The 24,632-nt window shown below is 37.3% G+C and overlaps 1 long non-coding RNA gene across 1 annotated transcript in view; it reads right to left on the bottom strand.

Moving 5' to 3' along the window:
• LOC128920555 (uncharacterized) overlaps positions 1 to 24,632 on the bottom strand; it is a 159,857-nt gene that overhangs the window by 69,609 nt on the left and 65,616 nt on the right. The window contains exon 2 of the long non-coding RNA XR_008470646.1: positions 4,128 to 4,299. This is a non-coding gene — a long non-coding RNA (uncharacterized LOC128920555). The remainder of the gene's footprint in view (positions 1 to 4,127; positions 4,300 to 24,632) is intronic.

Here is a 24,632-nt window from a genome sequence, read left to right on the forward strand (position 1 = left end):
TGATATACACTATTTGCGTAAAGTTTTATTCCGCTATCTTCATTGGTTCCTTATGTATACATGATAAAGTGAAGGAATAAGATGGAGTTCAAATTTGAGTTATAAGGAAAGTAGTCGTGGTTGTGAACCGATTTTTATCCGTGTTATCAGGGTGTCAAGAAAATATTATATACCGAATTTCATTGAAATCTGTCGAGTAGTTCCTGAGATATGGTTTTTGACCCATAATTGGGCGATGCCACGCCCATTTTTTCATTTTGTAAACAAATTTGAGCGCAGCTTCCTTCTGCTATGTTTCTGACGTTTTTCGTTAGTGAGTTAACCCACTTTTAGTAATTTTCAACCTGACCTTTGTATGGGAGGTGGGCATGGTTATTATCTGATTTCAACTATTTTCATGGTGTGTGGTGGGGTACGTAAGAGTACCGACTGCTGAAAATTTGGTTTATATAGCTTTATTGGTTTGCGAATTGTATACAATTAACCGATTTGTGGGCGGGACCACGCCCTTTCTCCCCAAAAAATTACACCTAAATATACCCTTCCTAGTGCGATCCTGTGTTCCAAATTTTACTTTTTTAACTTCATTTATTGCTTAGTTATGACACTTAATGTGTTTTTGGTTTTCGTCATTTTGTGGGCGTGGCAATGGTACGATTTCGCCATTTTCGAAAGCAACCCTCTCACGGTCCCAAGGAATATTTGTGCCAAGTTTCGTCATAATTCGTCTTAATTTTTACTCAAGTTACAGCTTGCACAGACAGACAGACGGACGGACGGACGGACAGACATCCGGATTTCAAATCTACTCGTCACCCTGATCACTTTGGTATATATGACTCTATATCTAACTCTTTTAGTTTTAGGTGTTACAAACAACCGTTATGTAAACAAAACTATAATACTCTCTTAACAACTTTTGTTGCGAGAGTATAAAAAGAGTAATTGTGAGATTTATCGACATTTTTGTAAAAAAATATGAATTTTGAGTAACAATTAACAATTATTTTTATTTTTGGTACACCGCGGCGTATGAGTAACATCATCCCACACTTCTTCTTTTGTTACAAAAGTTTTTAAATTTTATTTCAATATCTTTTTCAAATAATGCACTACATTATTTTGCAAAACTCAAACTAAAAGTACAGCTTATCGAATTTCTTTAAATTGATAGAAATTCTTTTTGAATTTACTAACAAATCCTAAGTCGATTTGCTTCAGTTATGATACCTTTAATTTGCCCACACATTTGCTTACACCAACACTTTAGAAAATATTATCACACTTAAAAAAGTAAATAAATAAATGTATAAATATATAAACTAATAAAAGGTAAGAATGCAGAAATTCCATAACTCTGTAAGCCAGCAGGTGTAGGATATGCCAGCAAGTATAAATAGAAATGTTGCAAGTATTTGTAAACACAACAACAACACATGTAATACTCATACACGAGTGAGCATACGAAAGCATGAGCAATAACAATGTAAACAATAAATTTATGAAGTGACAAACTGCTCCTCCAACAGACGCGAGAAGAAGAAGAAGCAGAAGGAAAGTTACACAAATGAAATATAGAATATTTCACACACATAAAGTCACTCAGAGTGTGTCTTCAGGGCTGCTTGCATGCATTAAATGCCGAAATAAAACAGTATTTGCATTTCACAATGGAGCACGACACGCAAGCGATTACACATATGACAGGTTTTAGCAGAGGACACACCCACACACACCTATATATAGTACACAAGCAGGGAATATATGGATTTGTATGCCGGTATTTTGGTGAGGATGTGCAACTGCATGCCAACATATTTGTTATTGTTCAGGTAGAGCGCTCATTGCTCACCTGCATGCCTGCATGGACACAGCTGCACAATTTTGACAAGCAGCAGCTGCCGACCATAGTGCCGGCTGATAAATGCTTGACCCGCCTGAAGGGGTAATTTTGATAAATGCAGCATGTTGACTAAGCGGGCGTAAATAATTTATAGTTAAGTTTAATGCTAAACTTGGAACACTTTGCCGTAGCAACATTGTTGCTGAGGCACTTAGGAGTTGAAATGAGGTTACTCATACGCCATGGTGCGGCTTGAAAACATATTTCTTATTTTCTTCAATAGCACACTAGCAAGTAGTAAGTGCGACGATTTAAAGAAGAATCACACTAATTTCGCTGCCAAAAGCAATGCTCGTGCAAACGGCCAACCAACCAACTGGGCTTAAATGCGCCCAACGGGAGCTGTCAAAATGTTGCATTACGAACCGCTGGGAACAATTAAAATAACTGCCAGCAGTCAAAAACCAGAAAAAACGAGGAGAAGAGAAACGAAAATTAAACTGCCAGTAAAATTACAAAATAGCAACATAATGGCGGGCCAAATGAGGCGAGTGCAAAGAATGAATTGAATGCGAGCGTTTAAGCAGCGTATCGATGAAATAGGGCGGAAGGCAATTTGGAGCGCACGTAATCACACACATACACACATATATTCAAACATAAATACATACCAACAGCGGTCACCCATGACAATAAGCAGCAAGAAAATATTGTGGCTGATACTGAAAATGATGCTGACTGAAGCAGTGAAGCGCCAACAAAATGCGCGCCATTGTTGTGTCGATAGAATTTGTGGCAGCCACAACGGCCAAATATGCGCAGCAAAAACACGCAGCGCCATCAAAATAGACATTGAGAAAGGTTGAAGGGGGCCGTGATTCTCAATGGCCACCAGTCAACGCTGAACGCCGTTATTATTATTATGCAACAAGCAAAAAAACAGGCAGCATACATATAACATTAACAACAACAATTACGTTGATAGTGTAGTGAAACGTTAAGCGCGCAAATGAAGCAAAAATATCGAATTGCAGCACCGACTACGAGAGTGTTTATAACGGGTGATTTTTTTGAGGTTAGGATTTTCATGCATTAGTATTTGACAGATCACGTGGGATTTCAGACATGGTGTCAAAGAGAAAGATGCTCAGTATGCTTTGACATTTCATCATGAATAGACTTACTAACGAGCAACGCTTGCAAATCATTGAATTTTATTACCAAAATCAGTGTTCGGTTCGACAAATCGAAAAATCGACAAATCGACAAATTTTGTTCAGCGATGAGGCTCATTTCTGGTTGAATGGCTACGTAAATAAGCAAAATTGCCGCATTTGGGGTGAAGAGCAACCAGAAGCCGTTCAAGAACTGCCCATGCATCCCGAAAAATGCACTGTTTGGTGTGGTTTGTACGCTGGTGGAATCATTGGACCGTATTTTTTCAAAGATGCTGTTGGACGCAACGTTACGGTGAATGGCGATCGCTATCGTTCGATGCTAACAAACTTTTTGTTGCCAAAAATGGAAGAACTGAACTTGGTTGACATGTGGTTTCAACAAGATGGCGCTACATGCCACACAGCTCGCGATTCTATGGCCATTTTGAGGGAAAACTTCGGAGAACAATTCATCTCAAGAAATGGACCCGTAAGTTGGCCACCAAGATCATGCGATTTAACGCCTTTAGACTATTTTTTGTGGGGCTACGTCAAGTCTAAAGTCTACAGAAATAAGCCAGCAACTATTCCAGCTTTGGAAGACAACATTTCCGAAGAAATTCGGGCTATTCCGGCCGAAATGCTCGAAAAAGTTGCCCAAAATTGGACTTTCCGAATGGACCACCTAAGACGCAGCCGCGGTCAACATTTAAATGAAATTATCTTCAAAAAGTAAATGTCATGAACCAATCTAACGTTTCAAATAAAGAACCGATGAGATTTTGCAAATTTTATGCGTTTTTTTTTTTTTAAAAGTTATCAAGCTCTTAAAAAATCACCCTTTATGTGTGTGTGTGACTTAGATGGCGCTAGTGGCCGCACTCAGCTTACAAGTAGCAACAATAGTTGGATAAACTACCGTTATATATCGTTTATATATGTGTAAGGGGACTCGTTCTACCCTCACGTTTGTTCTGCGCACAACAGCTGCCTGGACCTGAGCTGAAACTTAAATGCGCACAATGCTCAAGTGTGCTGCCAAATACCGTGACTCTAGTGTGTTGGCATATACACATATAGTATGTCAGCTGTGTGTGTGCGCTTAGATATGAGTAGCTGATACTTACATGTTGATTGCGCCGTGTGTGCGAAATAATTGCTGCTGACGGGTTACGTTGATGTGCGGTTGCTCTGCACTGCTCACCTCCTCAACAGCTATCAGCTATATATGATGTTTGGCTGGGTTGTTGTTGTTTTGTTGTAAAAAACATTGTTGAAATGTGTGCCTCGTTGTTGCCACTAAAAATACAGAAAATAGAGAAACCATGCTTAAACTATATACATACTTTTGGTACAGTGGATGGATTGTACGATTTCAGTTGATTGAAAATTTTGGGATAAAATTGAAAACATAAAGATCAACTTCATTTAAAACAACCTCGATCGTTGATCGTAGGTTAGGTTAGGTTAATCTGGTAGGACAGAAAGCTACACATGTACCAGTTCTGGCCCTTTGCGATACCAGATAGAGCACCGTCACGTAGTTAATGAGGAGTGTAATCATTCTTTACGATGCCTGTGCTGGACGCAAATTTCAAAAGGTGGCTTCACTAACGAAATGTATGTAGAGATTCTTCGCAGTTTTATTTTAAAATTTGTAGTTTATATTTCTAAAATATTTGAAAAGGTGTTACTAATAATGCAATACCAGCGTTCGAGTATAGAGAGTACTGTTCTGCTATATTTCTAGATGTGGCTCAGGCGTTCGATAAAGTTTGGCATGACGGGCTTTTATATAAGATTAAAAAAAGCTTACCTCTCGAAATGCATAAAACCTTGGAGTCTTATTTAAAAATAGAAAGCTTACTGTCAAAGTCTGAAGAACGACCAATAAGAGCTCGTGCACCGCAGGGCAGTGTTTTAGGGCCAACTCTATACATAATATACATAGCAGACCATCCAACAGCTAGTAATATTCTGACATCAACTTTTGCGGATGACACAGCTTTAGTGAGCCGAAACAAATGCCCAATTATGGCATCAAGATTATTAGAAGAGCATTTGATTTTTGTCGAAGAATGCCGCGCCAATTGGCGTATAAATGTAAATGAATAAAAGTGCAAGCATGTTACATTTTAACTAAGACCAACAGTTAAAATGAACAATATTTTATTACCCCAAGCGACTGAAGTAACATATCTTGGTATTCACTTGGATAGAAGGCTCACGTGGAGAAAACACATATCGAGCAAAATAACCTACATGAAGATAAGAGCTGCAAACCTAAATTGGCTTTTAAACAAAAATTCAAAACTTAGCCTAGACAACAAAGTTCTGTTATATAACGCGGTCATAAAGCCGATTTGGATGTACGGCATTCAACTGTGGGGTACGACCTGTGCTACCAATATCGATATCATTCAGAGATTCCAATCAAAAATGCTTAGAACAATCACGTGCTCACCATGGTACATGCGTAATGAAAATATCCATAAAGATCTTGGTATTCTCATGGTAAAGAAAGAAGTAGAGAACAGCCGAAACAAATATTTATCCAAACTCTGAGATCACCCAAACCCATTGGCTAACGCTTTAGTACATTCTTGCAATCAATCACGTCTTAAAAGAAAAGATATGCCAGCACACTGAAGAGCAATGTTTCACCAAAACAACTCAATCACTTGGTTGAGCTTGTTTAGTTTTAATTAGAATTAAGATTGTATAACATATTGTTAGGCTTCAAAGAGCAGATTCAATAAATAAACAAATATTGAAAAAATAAATGTATATTTTTTTAAACTATAAGCAAATAGTTTTGGTATAAAGAATTTTCATAAAAAATATCGCTACCATAGAAAGAGCATTTGGGTATGTATCTTGGATAAATAAAAGCATTATTACTAATGCGCCTAAATGTAGGCTACAAATTTCATTATTTTGATATAACAATATTTAGTGTAAATATAGAATATAGCAGCATCAATAAATAACTTATTGAATTTCTTCTCCGATCATTTTCTTTCTAAAAGTTCCATATCAGACCAATTGGAGAAACTTCGCTTAAACTTAGCTGTAGAGCACAAAGTCAGAAAATGACTATGAGAGTAAATTTTAACTGCTTTTTCTTTACTTCAGTTATTAAAAATGCTTCACAGTACCTCAAGTACATTATCTACTATATTACACAAACAAAGACCCATTATTAGTTTAACAAATTTTGACAGTGTAAAACAGCCAAAGTGCGGCACATACAACAATGGAAACGATAACTACAAATATAAGGCGCTGACCAGCCACTCCACCAACAAAATTGCCGATTTTCTTGCCAGCCAGACAGCCATGGCAGGCAATGTACCAAATTTTGTTTGGACTAAAAAGTAACTGATACTTCCATATTATTGCAACACATACAAGTATTCCCAAATAAGCGCTGGGAAATATACGAGTATGTGCCGCTACGTGCCACGAGGCTGAGGCTGTGGCAACAAGAAGAACACACTTGAAACGTTTTACCAGTGCTCGAGAGCTTCGGATATGTTTTTGTAGCGCTTTTTCACGTTTGACCTTTTTTCATGCAAGGAATTTCATATTGAGAGCGGCGCGCGTAATTGCCGCTGTCAGCTGCAGATTAAAAAATTGACAACAACAACAACAACAGTTGGTATGACAACAACAATGCGGTTGGTAAACTTTTAGGTTCGCCAGTTAAACAGTGTAAGCGACTATCGAACGGCAACTAGCACACATTTAGGCTAAAGTACTCGAAAAAATATAGTTTTTCAAGCGCTCGGGCATAAATATAATACCTGTTCGGTTTAAAAATTGACGACTGTGCTTTTTGTTTGGACATCACTGTGCTCCAAACTCATTTCCGATACAATCTCACACATTATCCATGATTTCACTTACCTATCTACCTATTTTTGCTGTTGTTGTGCACTACACTCCGGCCACTTGGCTGCTGTGCCATCGCATTCGTTTTTCCACCCAATCAATTGCTTACAAAACTAATAGGATCTGTCAGTGTTGACCGGAAGTAATGAAATTGATAATTATACTTGGGCATGTCGATGAGTTTTAACTGTAATGGAGCACATCACATTGTGATAGTGATTGCTGAGCGCACAACACACACATGCACACACTGTTGAACCAACGTCAATTAGCTGGCTTAGTGCGCATGGCGTATGAGCGACATTATTTTCCAGTAAATTAATGATTCACGAGTCGAAAACTTTCGCAGGATTAAAGTAAGTGACTATTCATTCAACAGTAAGCGATTTGAAATCATTACGACGCACATTTTGTAGGTAGACGGCGCAATATGACAGTGGAGTTGCCACATAGTTTCAGTTTTGAGTATGTATATATGAGGTTAAAGGTTATATGCTATATATAATATAATTTTCAAATCTATACTCTCTTGCATTAGATTTTAGTCACCCACTAGCATCACACTTGTGCGTAATTGACAAGTGTTAATCAAATGATTATCACATTTGTAAGCAATTATATACAACTCCCATGGAGCTCCACTCATGTTGGTTGCTATTAATGGCGGGTCAAGGTGTACGGTTAACTTGAAAATTAATTGTTTATGCAACAACAACAACACCTGCACTTGTAAAGTCTCAAGACAAAGCTGTACACAAACAAAAACAAACATAACTGTATATTTAGCTATGCGAAGGTTAGCAAACACATGCCAATGCACATATGTATACATATGTACTCTACTCCAAAGTAAATTGTTGACATGTAACCGAGTTAACTTTGCGATTCATAACAAATGTACATACGTATGTCAATATTTGTCGAATTGAATTATCACACCACAAATGGCAGTCACTATTAAATCATGCGCAAATCACTCAACCACTCAGGTGTCTCTCATGAAATTATTTCACTTATGCTATTTCAATGAGGTTATGTATTAAATATAGGCATATTAAAAGAAGGAAAAGGTTCGTTTAGTTATTAGCTAGCTAGCTATTGGTTTACTTGGAAACACACAAGGATAACAAATCCAAGAAAATAGGACTCAGAGGTTAGGTAATGAAACCTAGTGTAGTCATGGAAGACGGCTAACTGAGATAATGCTTCATTGATACTCCCACTCACTGAAGCAATTAGAATCACTGAAGCCTTTAGAATATGAAGTTTGAGAGCTAGACTGGGTGGGTGCTCTATATCCTCGAGGCGGAAATTTATTATCACAAACTGAAAAATACCGTTAGAAATTGATTTTCTATTTCAGAAAGGGAAACCTATTCCAATATTGTAACTCAAAGGCAGTAGCTTCCTTTTTAATGTAAATTGCTTTAAGTGGCAAAGATAGTGTGAAATTTCAAAAAAATCAATTTTTTGTTTGTTTCATATTTCGGTAGATTACAAAAGAACATATTAAAATTTTAAATCGATATCTCAAATAGTTTTTGAGTTATAGCAATTTAAAGAGCAGCCGCTCGGTAACAGTGAAAACGATCATTTTATCTTTAAACGCGTTTTTCTCCAAACAGCATTTTCCGAATTTGCTGCAATGATTATTCAAAAAAAAAAAAAATGAACGATCACTATCGAATTTTTTTTTTAACATGTTCTATATATAGTTCTCCATACAATGACCTATCGATTTCTGATATTTGATGTTTTTAAACGGCGCCATATTATCAATTTTTGATTTTCTTTTTATCGTAGGTCATTGTACAGACAATACTATCTAGTTTAACGAGAATTTTTTTTTTTCGATTTCATCCACGGAGAATGCCGGAATATCACTTCAGCATTGAAGGAGATCGACTATAACTTAAAAAATATTTATTTTTTTTCTTCAAAAATTTCATTGTATATCCTCGAAACATGTATGAAATAATTGATAAAGTATTTTTTTAGGCCATTACACTAGGTGTGCCCCTTAAAAGATCTCAAAAAGTCCGAAGCCCAAAGTGTTGAAGCGTGTTCAAAAAATAACGGGAATTTTTAAAGTTTCTAATTATCCAATTGCTTACTTTGCCTGTAGCAGCCGTTAAGGTTAGACGTCTTTTCATGAGTTTGGCGATTTTCTTTTGCTAAAAACTAACAGTTCGTTGTTGGTTTGTGAATTCTTGGCCGAAAACAATGCTGTAACGATGCCGCAGCATCCATATTCGCCGGACAAGGCTTCATGCGATTTTCCACTATTTTCAAAAATAAGGTTCTCTTTAGGCTAAAATTAAAAAAAAAAAAGAAAATTCCCGTTATTTTTTGAACACTCCCCGTATACTTGTTTCTCAATCGTGCCATAAAAGAGCTCAGTAAGCCAATGAAAAGTGAAGAACGCTCCTGAAGTGTATTAGAAAGAAATCTGGTGTAACTTCGAGCTTTGATAGCGTTTAACAATATGAAATATGGTTAGATGTAAAGCGATTCTCTTCCACGAGAAAGTTATTCCCGAGTATTAGAAATTTTTAACCTAACCTCATACACATCAAGTACTCTCATTCTAAATCAGCGCCATTATTACTTAAATTACTTCATTGCATAATGAAAAAAAAGACAAATTCTTAAACCCAACAACAAAAACATATGCAAAGATATGCTGCTATAACTCCAAATCCATGGCCCAAGCTTTATTTAGCTATTTCCCCAACAACAGTTATACGGTGTAGTATCAAAATGCAATAAAATATATTTTCCTAAAACATATTACATCTCAACTGCAACACAACTGACAGCTATATGACACAATTCGGAAGACATAAAACCCAACAACAACACAAACACACACACAGATGAAAGCATAGAAGTGCCATGTGTGCGTGTGTGTGTGGCTGCCAACCGGATGGCGCACTTGAACATCCCGGTATGCCCCGCATGCCCGGCATGCCATTGTGTGTGCGCTCTAAGTATTGTCAAAGTTTGTCCGTTTATCGCGTATCGCATTGGCAAAAGCGAAAGCAAAATGAGATAACGAAATTGCCGGCCATATTCTGGCGTTTTATGGTTTGACATGTGTCAGTTGTGGATGTCAGCCAGTGTGTCTCGCTTAGCGGGCATATCGATGCACCGTTACGCGCTGCTCATCTCATCGTTTCCGTTTAGTTGCTTGATTTATGGCATTCGCCGAGCATAACACACACACACACACACACACAGACGAACACACACACGCGCGAACACATGAAAGCATAATAAAAGCAAAGCGTTACGTAGATGGAATAACAACTAAAATCAACTGCAATAAAATCGGCGAAATGCCAGTACAGCTGACGCTTTTATTTTTCAATTTCGGCGACAAATTCACCCCCTTCCCTTCTCCGCCTCGCACTTAACGACTGAGCGATGAGGCATTCCACACTGCCAGTGGCCGCCGCGCCACTCCTCGCTTCAGCTCTCCTTGCCCCACCCCACCAGCAAAGTGATAAAATTCAAGACAAGACAACACCCGCGCATATAAAACACTTATAAAAGTGGCAAAAAGAACAGTGAAGAAATAAATTGCGAAAGCGAATGCGAATGCGAGTGTTGAAATGGATGGCAATGCGTTCAAACGAGCACTCGCACACAAACACACGCACACTCATACAATCAAGCATACATGAGCGCTGGCTGGTAGTAATAATTTTTTTTGGCAATTTCGTTGGACTCTAGCAGTAAAAGGGGAAGTGCGTGTGTGCGCGTGTGAATTCATATAACCTTGTATAGATGTCACGACATTCACATATGCGATATTATATGTTTATCTACTTAATGTGTTGAGGGAAACAAAGTGCTTTCGCTTTACATTTACGCGGTTGGCTTTGTGCTTTTGTCGGTGTGTATGTGTGTGTGCTTTGTGCGTGTGGCAGTTGTTATTTATTCAAATATATAAATAAAAATTCATTAATTTAAATCCTTCAACGTTTGAAGTATTTTATGATTTAAGTGTCTTTGAGCAACTTTGAAGCGTTAGTTTAAAGGAATAACTCAAAATTAAACTGAAATTTATTGGGTTAGATCGCTGACAAAAGCATTGAAAAGAAGTTCTTGAGAGAAAGTAAAACAGAGATTGGCACTGTTTAAGTAATATATAGGTGATAGGAGGGCATGCTGTATTTGTTAATAATCCGGTTTTTGGGTCTTTATTTAATGCTTTATAAAAAGTGTCGTTCGATAATCTGTTTCCATCTAGACTAGGCAACTTTATAATACCCCCCTCGTAGAAGCCCCCTTCCTTATTTGATAGTGGAATGAAACTTTACCAATATCGACAACGATTTCAGGAAACGGAAGTCTCATAACGAAAAACGGCGGATATGATGCAATCCGAAGTCTTCCATGAACAGGAAACATTTATGTTAAGCCCTGAAGCTGACGCTGCTTCCATCACTAAGCACTTTCTGGAGAAGGGACGTTTCCTGTCCAATTTCCATTTCCATCATTTTGACGTCCGCTCTATATCGAACTGCCGTTTCCGGTAAAATATTTCCGGTTGCTTCATTTCCGGTTCCGGCACATCATTCCCAAAACTGGTTCCATCGGTTATCCCATATCTTGTTTCAGTTGGCTCATTCTGTTTCTGGATGTCCCACTTCCAGTTTCAGTAACCAATATTCAGCCACCCCATTTCCTGTTCCGGCAATATCGTTATCCATATCCGTTTCCAGATGCCCATTTTCAGTTCCGGTAACATCATATCCGGTTACCCCATGAGGTGAATGACCCCACCCTGATCACGTGATGTCACATCAAGGTCACGTGATATTTTTGTTTACAGGTCAATGACCCCACCCTGGTCATGTGATGTCACATCAAGGTCACGTGATATTTTTGTTTACAGGTCAATGACCCCACCCTGATCACGTGATGTCATTTCAAGGTCACGTGATATTTTTGTTTACAGGTCAATGACCCCATCCTGATCACTTGATGTCACATCAAGGTCAGGTGATATTTTTGTTTACATTTTTGAGTGAGGTCAATGACCCCACCCTGATCACGTGATGACATTTCAAGATCACGTGATATTTTTGTTTACATTTGTGAGTGAGGTACATGACCCCACCCTGATCACGTGATGACATTTCAAGATCACGTGATAGTTTTGTTAAAAGGTCAATGACCCCACCCTGATCACGTGATGTCACATCAAGGTCACGTGATATTTTTGTTTACAGGTCAATGACCCCACCCTTATATTTTTGTTTACAGGTCAATGACCCCACCCTGATCACGTGATGACAGCAAGGTCACGTGATATTTTTCTTTACATTTTTGAGTGAGGTCAATGACCCCACCCTGATCACGTGATGTCACATCAAGGTCACGTGATATTTTTGTTTACATTTTTGAGTGAGGTCCATGTTAAAAGGTCAATGACCCCACCCTGATCACGTGATGTCGCATCAAGGTCACGTGATATTTTTGTTTACATTATTGAGTGAGGTCAATGACCCCACCCTGATCACGTGATGACATTTCAAGATCACGTGATATTTTTGTTTACATTTTTGAGTGAGGTCCATGACTCCACACTGATCACGTGATGACATTTCAAGATCACGTGATAGTTTTGTTAAAAGGTCAATGACCGCACCCTGATCACGTGGTGTCACATCAAGGTCACGTGATATTTTTGTTTACAGGTCAATGACCCCACCCTTATCACGTGATATCATTTCAAGATCACGTGATATTTTTGTTTACATTTTTAAGTGTGGCCTTTGGTGTCCGATGCCTTTCTCTCGGATTATGAAGCAAGTTTGTATATTACTAATATTTTGACGATTTTCAGTTTCAGATTGAGATTCTCCATCACGGAGTCTCTTTGATACCCTCACCTGGGAACAATTTCCAGAAAGTTTAGATTCTAGCAATAAATATAGCTTATGTTAAGCGGGGTCAATACATTCGTGGGTGCATTCAAATTCCCTTCTCACCAAAAAATTTGCACAAAAATATTTCTTTAATTTCATGCCAAAAATGCAATTACACCAAATGCAGAAAATAACTGTATTCCATTCTGCTGCGAAATTACTGATAATATTGAATGCTTGCACTTGTTTTCGGCAGCAGCAGCAGCTTTTATTTTAATTTAATAGATTATTTCTTTAGCTCGCCAACGTGCTTACTTAAATGGCATGAAAACATTTAATTAAAAATACGAATTGGCTGTGGAGCAAGGTTGCACAGATTATATGTATATATTATACACTACAGTGGTGGACGATGAGACGGAAATGGATGAAATTTTACATGCCAAGGAAATAACAACTATGACTGAATAAATGTTTGAAAACTCTTTTTAATAAAACATATTTTTATTTTTCAAAATTTATTTTTCAAAATATGTTTTTTCAATTTTTGCTTTTCAAAATTTGTTTTTTCAATTTTTTTTCCAAAAATTAGTTTTCAAAATTTTTTTTCCAAAATTTATTTTTGAATTTTTTTTTTCCAAAAACTAGTTTTCAAAAGTTGCTTTTCTAAATTTAATTTTCAATTTTTTTCCCAAAAATTAGTTTTCAAAATTTATTTTTCAAAATTTATTTTTGAATTTTTTTGCCAAAAATTAGTTTTCAAAATTTGTTTTTCAATTTTTTTTCCAAAAATTAGTTTTCAAAATTTATTTTTGAATTTTTTTTTCCAAAATTTTTGAATTAAATCTTTAAATAAAAAAAATTGTATCAGAGAATCGAGATAAGAGATTAATTTGAAATGAGTAACTCTATATGGAAATGTTGAATTTCGGAAATTTATTTATGGATTTTTAATGGAACTTAAGGCTTTTCTGTATATTTCTTTCTCTACTTCTTCAATTACAAATTTCCTTGCATTCTACAAAAGTTAACAATAAAGATCCGGCGATAACTGATCCGAATATGGAAACATCGCTTACCTACTGTCATATGCACGTGAGTTGTGTGTACACAGTTGTTGTTGTTGTTGTTGTATGTTTATGCCGCATTGAAATCTGCTGCAATTAAAATTGCCGCACAACCATTTAATCCTTAATGCGTGTGTGAACGGGAGAAAAGGGATGTGTAAACTTGAAAAATATTTAATTTTAATTTTCCTTTCGCGTGCGCTTGTTGGCATGTTGGCTGACTCAAGTGCTGCTGCACTTTTACTCTCGCTGTTGTTGCTTTTGTTGTTATGCGTAAGTTCATACGGCTGTTCATTAAGTAGTCATCAGCAAGTGCGAGTGCGAGTTTTCAATGTGCAAGGACATGTGTGTGTATGCGGTGGCTGGAGTGAATTGTATATCGAAGTGTATGTGTACGTAAAGTAAATATTAATTTAACAGGTATACATGCATATGTGTACAATTCATATAAATATGTTCCCAGAGCGTGTAAATATGTATTATGTGAGCGTGAGTGTCGCTTGTATGCAAACTTGTTAAAGCAAAGCCTTGGCGCTTAAACATTTAACAGCTCAATAACAGCGCTCATATCCAATTTAAAACAATGCAAAGGTATATAATATACATATTGACTCACATATATGTATATATAATTGTGTAAATATATTTGTTTGTAATTTGCGAAAATTATTACAAACATTTGTTGCGGACATTAAATGCACTTATAATTTCGAGGCGCAAGGACAAATTATATGACGGATTGACATATGTAAATATATATAAAACAAGTAAAGAAAGGCTAAGTTCGGGTGCAACCGAGCATTTAATACTCTCGCAATTTATTAAAGAAATTTTATTAAGATAACACAAAAATTTACATAAATTCGGCATAAAGTTTAATAGAATAATGAAAATCAGCATATATAGTATATGAGGGCTGGGGTAATTCCTGAACCGATTTCATTCATTTTCACCAGCAAGGTACACTTTATCCAAGACTATACACTCACTTAATTTCGCTAAGATATCTCACATATTAACCAATACATATATGCGGAATAAAGCCCAGCGTATTTTTGAAAAACCTATAATTAATTATATGGGAGCTAAGAGATGTTATGACCCGATTTTAATAATTTTTGATAACAGAGACACACTATTAGAAGAAAACAATTTTCTCTGAATTACATTGAATTATCTGACAGATTTACCTATGTTTTCGGTTAAAATTTACCCTTAGGCGCGGAGTTCAACATGTTCGATATCTGGGGCCTTGAAAAGTTATAATAAGTTTTCGACAATTTTTTCACAAGTGAAGCCAGAGATGTTATACATAATTTGTGTAAAGTTTTACTCCACTATCTTCATTAGTTCCTTATGTATACCTTATATAGTGAAGGAATCAGATGGAATTCAAAATTGAGTTATATGGAAAGTAGGCGTGGTTGCGAACCGATTTCGCCCACATTTCACCCGTGTCATAAGAGTGTCAAGGAAATATTATATACCGAATTTCATTAAAATCTGTCAAGTAGTTCCTGAGATATGGTTTTTGCCCCATAAGTGGGCGATGCCAAGCTCATTTTTCATTTTGTAGAAAAATCTGAGTGCAGCTTCTTTCTGCTATTTCTTCTGTAAAATTTAGTGTTTCTGGCGTTTTTCGTTAGTAAGTTAACCACACTTTTAGTAATTTTCAACCTAACTTTTGTATGGGAGGTGGGCGTGGTTATTATCCGATTTCAACTATTTTCACGGTGTGTGGTGGGGTACGTAAGAGAGTCGACTGCAGAAAGTTTGGTTTATATAGGTTCATTGGTTTGCGAGATATATACAAATAACCGATTTGGGGGCGGGCCAATGCCTACTTCCCCAAAGAAATTATATCCCCTTTTCTAGTGCGATCCTTTATTCCAAATTTTATAACTTTTATATCTTTATTTATGGCTTAGTTATGACACTTTATAAGTTTTTGGTTTTCGCCAATTTGTGGGCGTGGCAATGGTCCGATTTTGCCGGACCGACAGACAGACATCCGGATTTCAACTCGTCTCGTCACCCTGATCATTTTGATATACATAACCCTATATCCAACTCGTTTAGTTTTATGACTTTTTAGTTCAAACAACCGTTATGTGAACAAAACTATAATACTCTCTTAGCAACTTTTGCTGCGAGAGTATAAAAATATATAATATACCGTTTTATGGCCGCACATAACATCTTGCCTGCGCGCAGCAATCTCTCATTTCATTCAATGCTCACATTACGACCAGATTGGTTGACTTAAGTTAATGCGCGGAGCATTACTGCGTGCGTCACACTGTTGCACGAATGAAATTCATAAAATTACAGCGAGCGAATTTTAAATAAATAAAAGTATTAAAATTGTTAATACAAACAGCACTTTCGAAAAAAACTTTAAATTCATGCAAACGCCTGCATTCTATGCGAGATTATAGCCTTCATATAGGCGCTCATTGCTCATATGTGTATGTATATATACATATATCTGTAAGGTTGTGCGTGTGCCAGTTATATGTATATTGCACACTCGCATTGTTTACGCTTATTAATTATGCGCACGTCGCGTTACAAAAGGCGTCAAAGCCGCGGACATAATCAATATGTCCGCTCGCTTGTTTTGCTTTGCCTTATTTTGCTTATTTCGCCTGTGTGTTGCTTAAGAATCAAAGTTAAATTGAGTTAAATCGGTCAACGTGCGCCCGCAGGCCAAGCCAATTAATTTCAGATTCAATTAAATTTACATTTTCATCTTCAATGACTTCATTATTATAGTTTTTTTTTATTATTTTGTCGTTTCGCATTACTTTTATGTAATTTAATATACCATACATGCGTGCGGTTGAGGGGTGTGTATGTGTGAGTTTTTTGTTTGCTGACTCTCCCTATCTTGGTGTTGGCGTAATGCACTCATTAAAGTTGTAAAAAATGGAAGAAGGGAAGGAGGGTTCAGGTGCATACTCTGGGTCACGCATAATTTGTAGGTGAAAATTTTTTAAGGATTTTTTTTAAATAAAAAAAAAATATTTTTTTTTATAACTGAGCTGTGATGTCTGAAGAGGAGAGATTCCAAAAGATACTCATAGAGAAAGAGTATTTACACATTTCATATTAGATAAGTACAAAATCAATGAATGAACACCTTGGCGTATACGTAACTTATTTTCAGAAAATTTTAGAAAATTTCAAATTTAGGAAAATAATCACTTAGAATTATTTATAGATTATTCATAACCACTATACAACAATAAAACTAAAAACCCGCTCATCTGCTTGCTACATTGTATCTATATAAACAGGCATAGATCTGATATACATACACTCTCATATACATCTGTTTGTATAGGTGTGGAAGTGTGATAATCACATTGCAATTATGTAAACACAATACTTTATTGACTTTATAATTTGCGTAATAATGCAGCTTTATAATTTGCCAACTAATTGGTAATTGGTTTTTTACAACCGACCAATATCGACGCTATGCAATTTGCAAATGTATTTGCGTATTTTAATTGTGAAAAGAAATCGGGCGTACATGAAACTGTGTATGCACAACAACTCTAGATTATCCGTGATTATACAAATTTTAAAATAACACATTTTTAATTGTTCAATTATGATGATGGCACATTTCAATTTATTTGTTTGAGCTTTAAGCATGTCAGGGGCGTAGGTGGATTTTTTTCACAGGGGGGTTGATAGAATGAAGTGGGTTGTTCAACGAAAAAATTATGCAGAAATTCACTTGGCAAGGCAATTTGATGATGATGAAGTCTTATTATACCATCCTTTATACAAAAGGTGTATGATCTGGTTATAACCAGGCGCACTTTTCACATAAACTTGTTCTTTAAAACTACTCACAGTTCATTTCGTCTCTTAGCAATAAAAAGCGGGCAATGGGCGTGGCTGCAGTCAATTTCCGGAAGTTTTTTTTTCCCTTTTCTCACAAGCCTCTTCACCATTTCCAATAATTTTCAGTGAAAAAGGTTTGAGATTCTCAGCTATCCAAAAATGGCCTCGCAACCACGCCTACTTCCTATATTTTCTTATTGAAACAACTTGTTAGAATTTATGGTAGATATATTTAAAAAGGAGATATGTACCGATATACAACTTATCAAAAATGCCACGTGACATATGGCAACATCTGTTCAAAAATGGATCAAACGGATGAATACATACTCCTGAGTACTAGAAGTTATATGGATTAAGCCATTTTAAGTATGTATCCACCACTTTGCAACTGCTAGTAACCCCCTCTAACTCTCTTCTAAAGTATAAAAACCACACATATGTTTCGACATTAATTTCCCATTAAAAGTGCTCTTAAATAGTTGAGAGGAATTGAACAACGACAGTTAGTTTGTAAATGAATTAAGTACATCTGCATATATGCGGTTGCGTGTGTGTTGTTTAAGTAAACATGTAAGCACAGTCTGTTAGTGGTATTTAAATTTTACTTAAACAAGAACAAATATACGCGTATATTTAAATTATATGGAGTGTTATATATGGGCGCAGTTAAGTAAAGCTCAATTTGTTGTTGTTGTTGTTGTTGTGTATTTAAAATTACATAATTAATTGAAATTGATGAGAAAACTGTAAAGTCAACTGAGTGCGACAACAGTTATTGGTAGTGAATGGCATTAAATATAGTTAATTGTGAGAAGTGTTACTCAGCTTGTGAGTGAGGGAGCTTCCAAGCAATAGCAAAAGTCAGAAAGTGATTGTTGTTAGTTGCCTTAACATAACTATTTTGCTTATAAAATGTTAAAAGTCAAGCTTAAACCGAGTTTTGAAGATGTTATTACAAGTTTAAATTGAGATATCTTAATGAAAGTTGGAACACATATTCCTTGGCACCCTGCTTTCGAAAAGGGGCGAAATCGGACCATTGCCACGCCCACACAATGGCGAAAACCGAAAACATATAAAGAGCTATAACTAAGCCATAAATTAAGCTATTGAAAAAATTTGGTATGAAGGATCCCACTAGTAAGGGGCATAAGTAGATGTAATTTTGTTGGGGAAGTGGGCGTGGCCACGCCCCCTACTAGGGTTTTTGTACATATCTCGTAAACTGCAAAAGCTATATGAATCAAACTTTCTATAGTCGGTTTTTTAGGCTCTTCCTTATACATTCCAAAAATGGAGGAACTCGGATTATAACCACGCCCACCTCCCATACAAAGGTTACGTTGAAAACTACTAAAAATGATTTAATTCAGTAAGGAAAACCAACAGAAATCTTAAATTTCATTATAAAGAAGATACAAAAAAACTGCACTCAAATTGGTATACACAAGTTGAAATGGGCGTGGCTCCGCCCACTTATGAGTCAAAAACCATATCTCCGAAACTACTCGAGCAATATCAATGAAACTTGGTTTGTAATATTTTCCTTACATCCCCATAATATGTTGTGAAAATAGCCCAAATCGGTTCACAAACACGCCTACTTCCTATATACCGGAACTTTGAAGTCGATCTGAATCGTTTACTTTACAATTAATAAAGTAAGCACTAGTGAAGATATCGGAACAGAACTTCCCATAAATACTGCATTTATATTGTGGCAGCCCCTTTCTAAAAATCGCCGAAATCGAACCAAAAATTTCCAAGGCCCCATATATCGAACATGAGGACTTTGGTGCTTCTTACCTAATATTAGGGTTTCCAACTTTCAATGGACTTTATACCATATATGTATATGACGAATATATGGGTCAAATTGCGAGAGTATAAAATGTTCGGTCAAAACCGAACTTAGCCCTTCCTTACTTGTTATTTTTACGAATTTTTTACACAATTTCTTACAACAGCAATTTCTTTGTCTCATTCAAGATACAATCTTGTTGCAATCGCATTTTTTCGTACTTTTCCTATTTACATCATAATTTGCTGCGCTTTCTTCTCACATGCCATGTATGTATATATTTACAGATGTGTATATATGTATGTTTATCTGGTGGCATGTACACTTTGTAAGTTTTACTCCAAACATTTCCCATTTACATAGTTCACTCACATTTCTGCTGCTGCTGCTTCTTCTCCTTTGTCACATACGTACTTGCACATTTGCTGACGTGCAACAAATTTCAATGTGTTTTACACTCAACAAAACAACAACAATATTACAGCAGCTGGCAATAACAATAGCAGCAACAATGCGCATTCATGTGCAAATGGCAAAGTAGCAGAGTAAAAATAAAAATAAAAGTGAAACGCATAAGTAGCGGGATTTTGTGGCAAAGTTTTAGCAGCTCGAAATGTACGTGCGCATGTGAGATGAGGTGGAGGCGCAGCAAGATGTAGAAGAAGTAGAAGGTGAGTGGTGAAAAGAAGAGGAGAGAAAGAATGCTGTGTGGAGAGTTGGTTGTTGCCACAAGCTCATATGTAGTAACAAGTGACCCTGTAGGGAAGAGCAAGAATGAAAAACTGGTTCGTTTCTAGGGTAGCAAGCACTATGAATGTCTCGCCCTCATGCGCTTCAGGGTAAGGCACAATGTTATATATATTCTAGATACGCCGCCTCAAGCCTTCGGCGCACAAGTTGCACGTTCTTTACTAATCGCATACTTTGTGTGCTAATAATGTTAACACTGAGGCTGCTGCAACAACCATCCCACCCAACAGCAATAACAACATGCAACGCGTGCTGTAATGCACTACAGCATGCATGCCTGCGACTGCATGTGGCATGTGTGTCACCCGGCCAGTTTGACACTTCACTTCAGCTCGGATACAACATTTTGCAGCACATTTTGTGCCTTTTGTTGTTGTTTTTTACTTTTTGGTGTTTCTTGAATTTTTTTTTTTTTTCTGCCTGCAGTGTGTTTACATAATGCGAAATCAGCACAAGCAACTCAACTGCTGCCGCTGGTTGCATGCAACTTTGGCGAAATTGAAAACGCGCAAAATTACTTAAAGGTGCACGCAGCGACGACGGCTGTTTGCGTCTGCCACACATGTGTGCGTGTACGCCGTGCGCCAACAGAAATAACAATCAGTGAGCTTGGCAGCGGCGGCGAAGGATCAACTTTTCACTAACGCATGCTTGTGGCGCGCGCGCAGCAAACGTGTTGCAACAAATTTTATGTGCGAAATGGAGTAACGACAAATAGCAGCAGGAAACAACAACAACAACAACAAGCCGAAAAGAAGTCTGTAAAAATAGTTGTCATATGTTGTTGACAGCGCAGGGAGGCGGCAGAAGTGCAGCGAAATGCGTGTGTGCTCCGGCTCGCGCGCCTAAATGTATGCTACGGAATTATTACGCTGTTGCTTGCGTTGCAAGTTGCCAGTTAAAAGTTAACATGCGCCAAGCGCCCGAAAACTTGCTGCGTTTCCATTTTGTGCTATTAACGCAGAATTCGCTGTAAAAGCTTTTTGCATGTGTCTCTATTAAGTTAACTAATTAATAAAATAGGAGTAGCGCGCGCAAAGTCTTTGACAAGTTTCGCATTTTTTTCAGAGAAGCTTTTTCAGCAACTTGCAAGCAAATGAAACAAGAATTTGCTAGTTGAAAGTATAGGAACTGACAACTTTAATTTTAATGTTGAATAATATATACGAGTATAGGATTTGGAGGATGGGATCATGTGTAGAAGTTCACGCAAGTGAGGAAAGTTTTTGATTGTCACTCACTTGGGAGTGGCCAGAAACGATTCTTCTCCACATGGTTCAAGCAGCTCACTACTTCCGGTTTTAGACCAAGTATCCTCTGGGTAGCCAACAGACATCCGTTTGAAGGCGAGCTAAAGTGAGAAGGCGAAGCCCGCTTATGCGGTTGTGCGTAGGGTTTGGGACCCACCACATAAAAACACCCCCCAATGAAAAATCTACGAAAGCCTCGGATGAGCTGGAGGTGAATGAGGACAAGACGAAATATCTCCTGTCATCAAACAAACAGTCGGCGCATTCGCGTCTTGGCTCCCACGTCACTGTTGACAGTCATAACTTCGAGGTCGTAGATAATTTCGTATACCTGGGAACCAGCATCAACAACACGAACAATGTCAGCCTCGAAATCCAGCGCAGAATAACTCTTGCCAACAGGTGCTACTTTGGACTGAGTAGGCAATTGAACAGTAAAGTCCTCTCTCGACGAACCAAAATCAAGCTCTACAAGTCGCTTATCATTCCCGTCCTGCTTTACGGTGCAGAATCTTGGACGATGTCAACGTCAGATGAGACGACACTAGGAGTTTTCGAGAGGAAAATTTTGCGCAAGATTTATGGTCCTCAGAACATTGGCAACGGCGAATACCGCAGACGATGGAACGATGAGCTGTACGAGTTATACGACGACATTGACATAGTTCAGCGAATAAAAAGACAGCGGCTACGCTGGCTAGGTCATGTTGTCCGAATGGACGAAAACACTCCAGCCCTGAAAGTGTTCGATGCAGTACCCGCCGGAGGAAGCCGAGGAAGGGGAAGACCTCCACTCCGTTGGAGGGACCAGGTGGAGAGCGACCTGGTTACACTTGGGATCTCCAACTGGCGCCGAACTGCGAAGGAGAGAGACAGGTGGCGCACTATCGTCGATTCGGCTATAACCGGCTAAACGGTTGCAACGCCAATCACATAGGATTTGCACTGCATGGTGTAAGACCCTGAACACCAGCGGCTGAGTTGGTAGTATTCAAATTAATGGCTAAAGTGTAGAAATTATATATTTTCAAGACAGAGAATAGTCTATATTTACAGGGCTATATGTAAAAGAAATGTCAGACAATAAATTTAAAACCAAATTCCCTGCAGAAACCACAATATATTTCACAAATATAACGCCTTGTGACATCACTACATCACATTACATCTGCTTCAAGCCACTCGTCGCCATAATATTTTATTTAATTTAATTGAAATCACATATAGTTAAGTAATATCGTATAATAATCCGTAATTCTGAAATGAAAACACATAACAAAAATAAAAAAAAAAAAATATCACGTGCTCATAATATCACTGGATCACATCACAGGTCATATAGGTCACTACAACATAAGAAATTGAATGGATTATTATAAAGAATTACATTTAGTTATACTGTAATAGGTTTGATTCTCTAACAAATTGCAGTAAACCAAAAATTAAAACATAGAAAAAAATATCACGTGATCATAATATCACATCACGTTAGTATAATATCGTCTGATGGAATATTTGCTCTGATATTATCGCATATAGTTATGTAATATCTTACAAAATGCGGTATTTCGGAAATTAAAACAACTTTAAGAAATATCACGTCATCATATTATCACTAGATCACATCACAGGTCATATAGATCACTAAGTCGCATTTCATTGAATGAATATGAAAGTAAAGTCAATTATAGTTTAATAATTAATTACAAAATTCTATAATCCTGTCATACAACATATCACGTGATCATATTAAGTCACATCACATTATCACCAGATGGCAATAACTCAATTTAAATAACTTTTTCACTCACAAAGATGATATCCACACGTCATTGTATGAATTCAGATCCATTACAGTGAAATTAATAACATGAAATCGTGTAAAATTTATCGCATATTACTCCAAATCATATCATCACATCACATGATTGCATCAAAGAGGAATATGTCATATGATTTATAAGATCACCATATCTTATATCACTATAAAAATGCAACAAAATATGATATCATAGTTTTTCAATATTTTATTAATAAATCCCTAATCAATAGCTAATTGTTCTTCTTCTATAGAATTCTTCAATTCCATATCTACTCAAATAACTTTAGATTTATTTTATAAGTCGATTGAAAACTCTTAAACGCATCGCTTTAAATATTGCGAGCGATACATATTTCATGTACCCACCAGCAGCATTCGAAGTCTCTTCACAATTACATAATACTTATGCAATTTCTGCACGCACTCCACCGCCACCACCGCCGTCGCTTACAGCAGATCGCATTTGCGCAAAGGATTTAGCAACACTTCCTTGTGACCGCGTGATTGCACGAAGTCCTCCGCCATGTAACGGTCATGTGTAAGCACACATGCGATTGTATATGTATAGTACATATAACTGTTGTAGTATATAACAATGCGCATGAATAATCCGACGGATTTGCATTTTATCGAAATGTGGCGTCAAACTCAAAAGCTGCAGCTCAACTCGCTTCAGCTCGAGTGCTCGTTACCAACGCGACGCCCTGTCCTTGGCGCCGGTTTGCTCACCCATTTGTTGGCGACTAACTAGCTGGTTCGTTGGTTGGCTGTTTGGCTTTTGCCAGACTGCTGTCCTTTGTTCCAACTATTTGTTATGCAACGACAGTGCGACAAGGGATAACTACTATCTGTACTACTGTATTTTTTTTTTCTTCTTCTTTTTTATTGTGTGTGATTCTCTGCTTTTTACTCATGTTGGTCCGCTTTCGGAGATATTTATTTATTTTCTTCGCATTTTTGCATTTGTATGCACATATATTATTTTTTGCGTGTGTTCAGCCAGCGCCGTTACATGTATGGTGTGCGTTGGTTATATAAATGGGTGGCATCCTTGGCATTGGCGACGCATACAAATCGCAGCAGCAGCAACAAAATGGTAAGGGATCACATAAGCAAAGCGCAGCGGCGTGGTGTAACTAAGAAGCCGCAGCGCGCGACTAAGCCGAGCAGCAGTGCTGAGCTGAGCTTCGGATAAGCGCGACGAAGAGCGTCAAAGTCAGTGCGCACTGAAGTGAAAGGTCGTAATGTTATTGCTGATGCTTTATTGTTATTCCATTTTTTTCGATTTCTATCTCTATTTCAGTTTTG

The sequence above is a fragment of the Zeugodacus cucurbitae genome, chromosome 3 (genome assembly GCF_028554725.1).
Source record: "Zeugodacus cucurbitae isolate PBARC_wt_2022May chromosome 3, idZeuCucr1.2, whole genome shotgun sequence".
Taxonomy (NCBI): Eukaryota; Metazoa; Arthropoda; class Insecta; order Diptera; family Tephritidae; genus Zeugodacus; species Zeugodacus cucurbitae.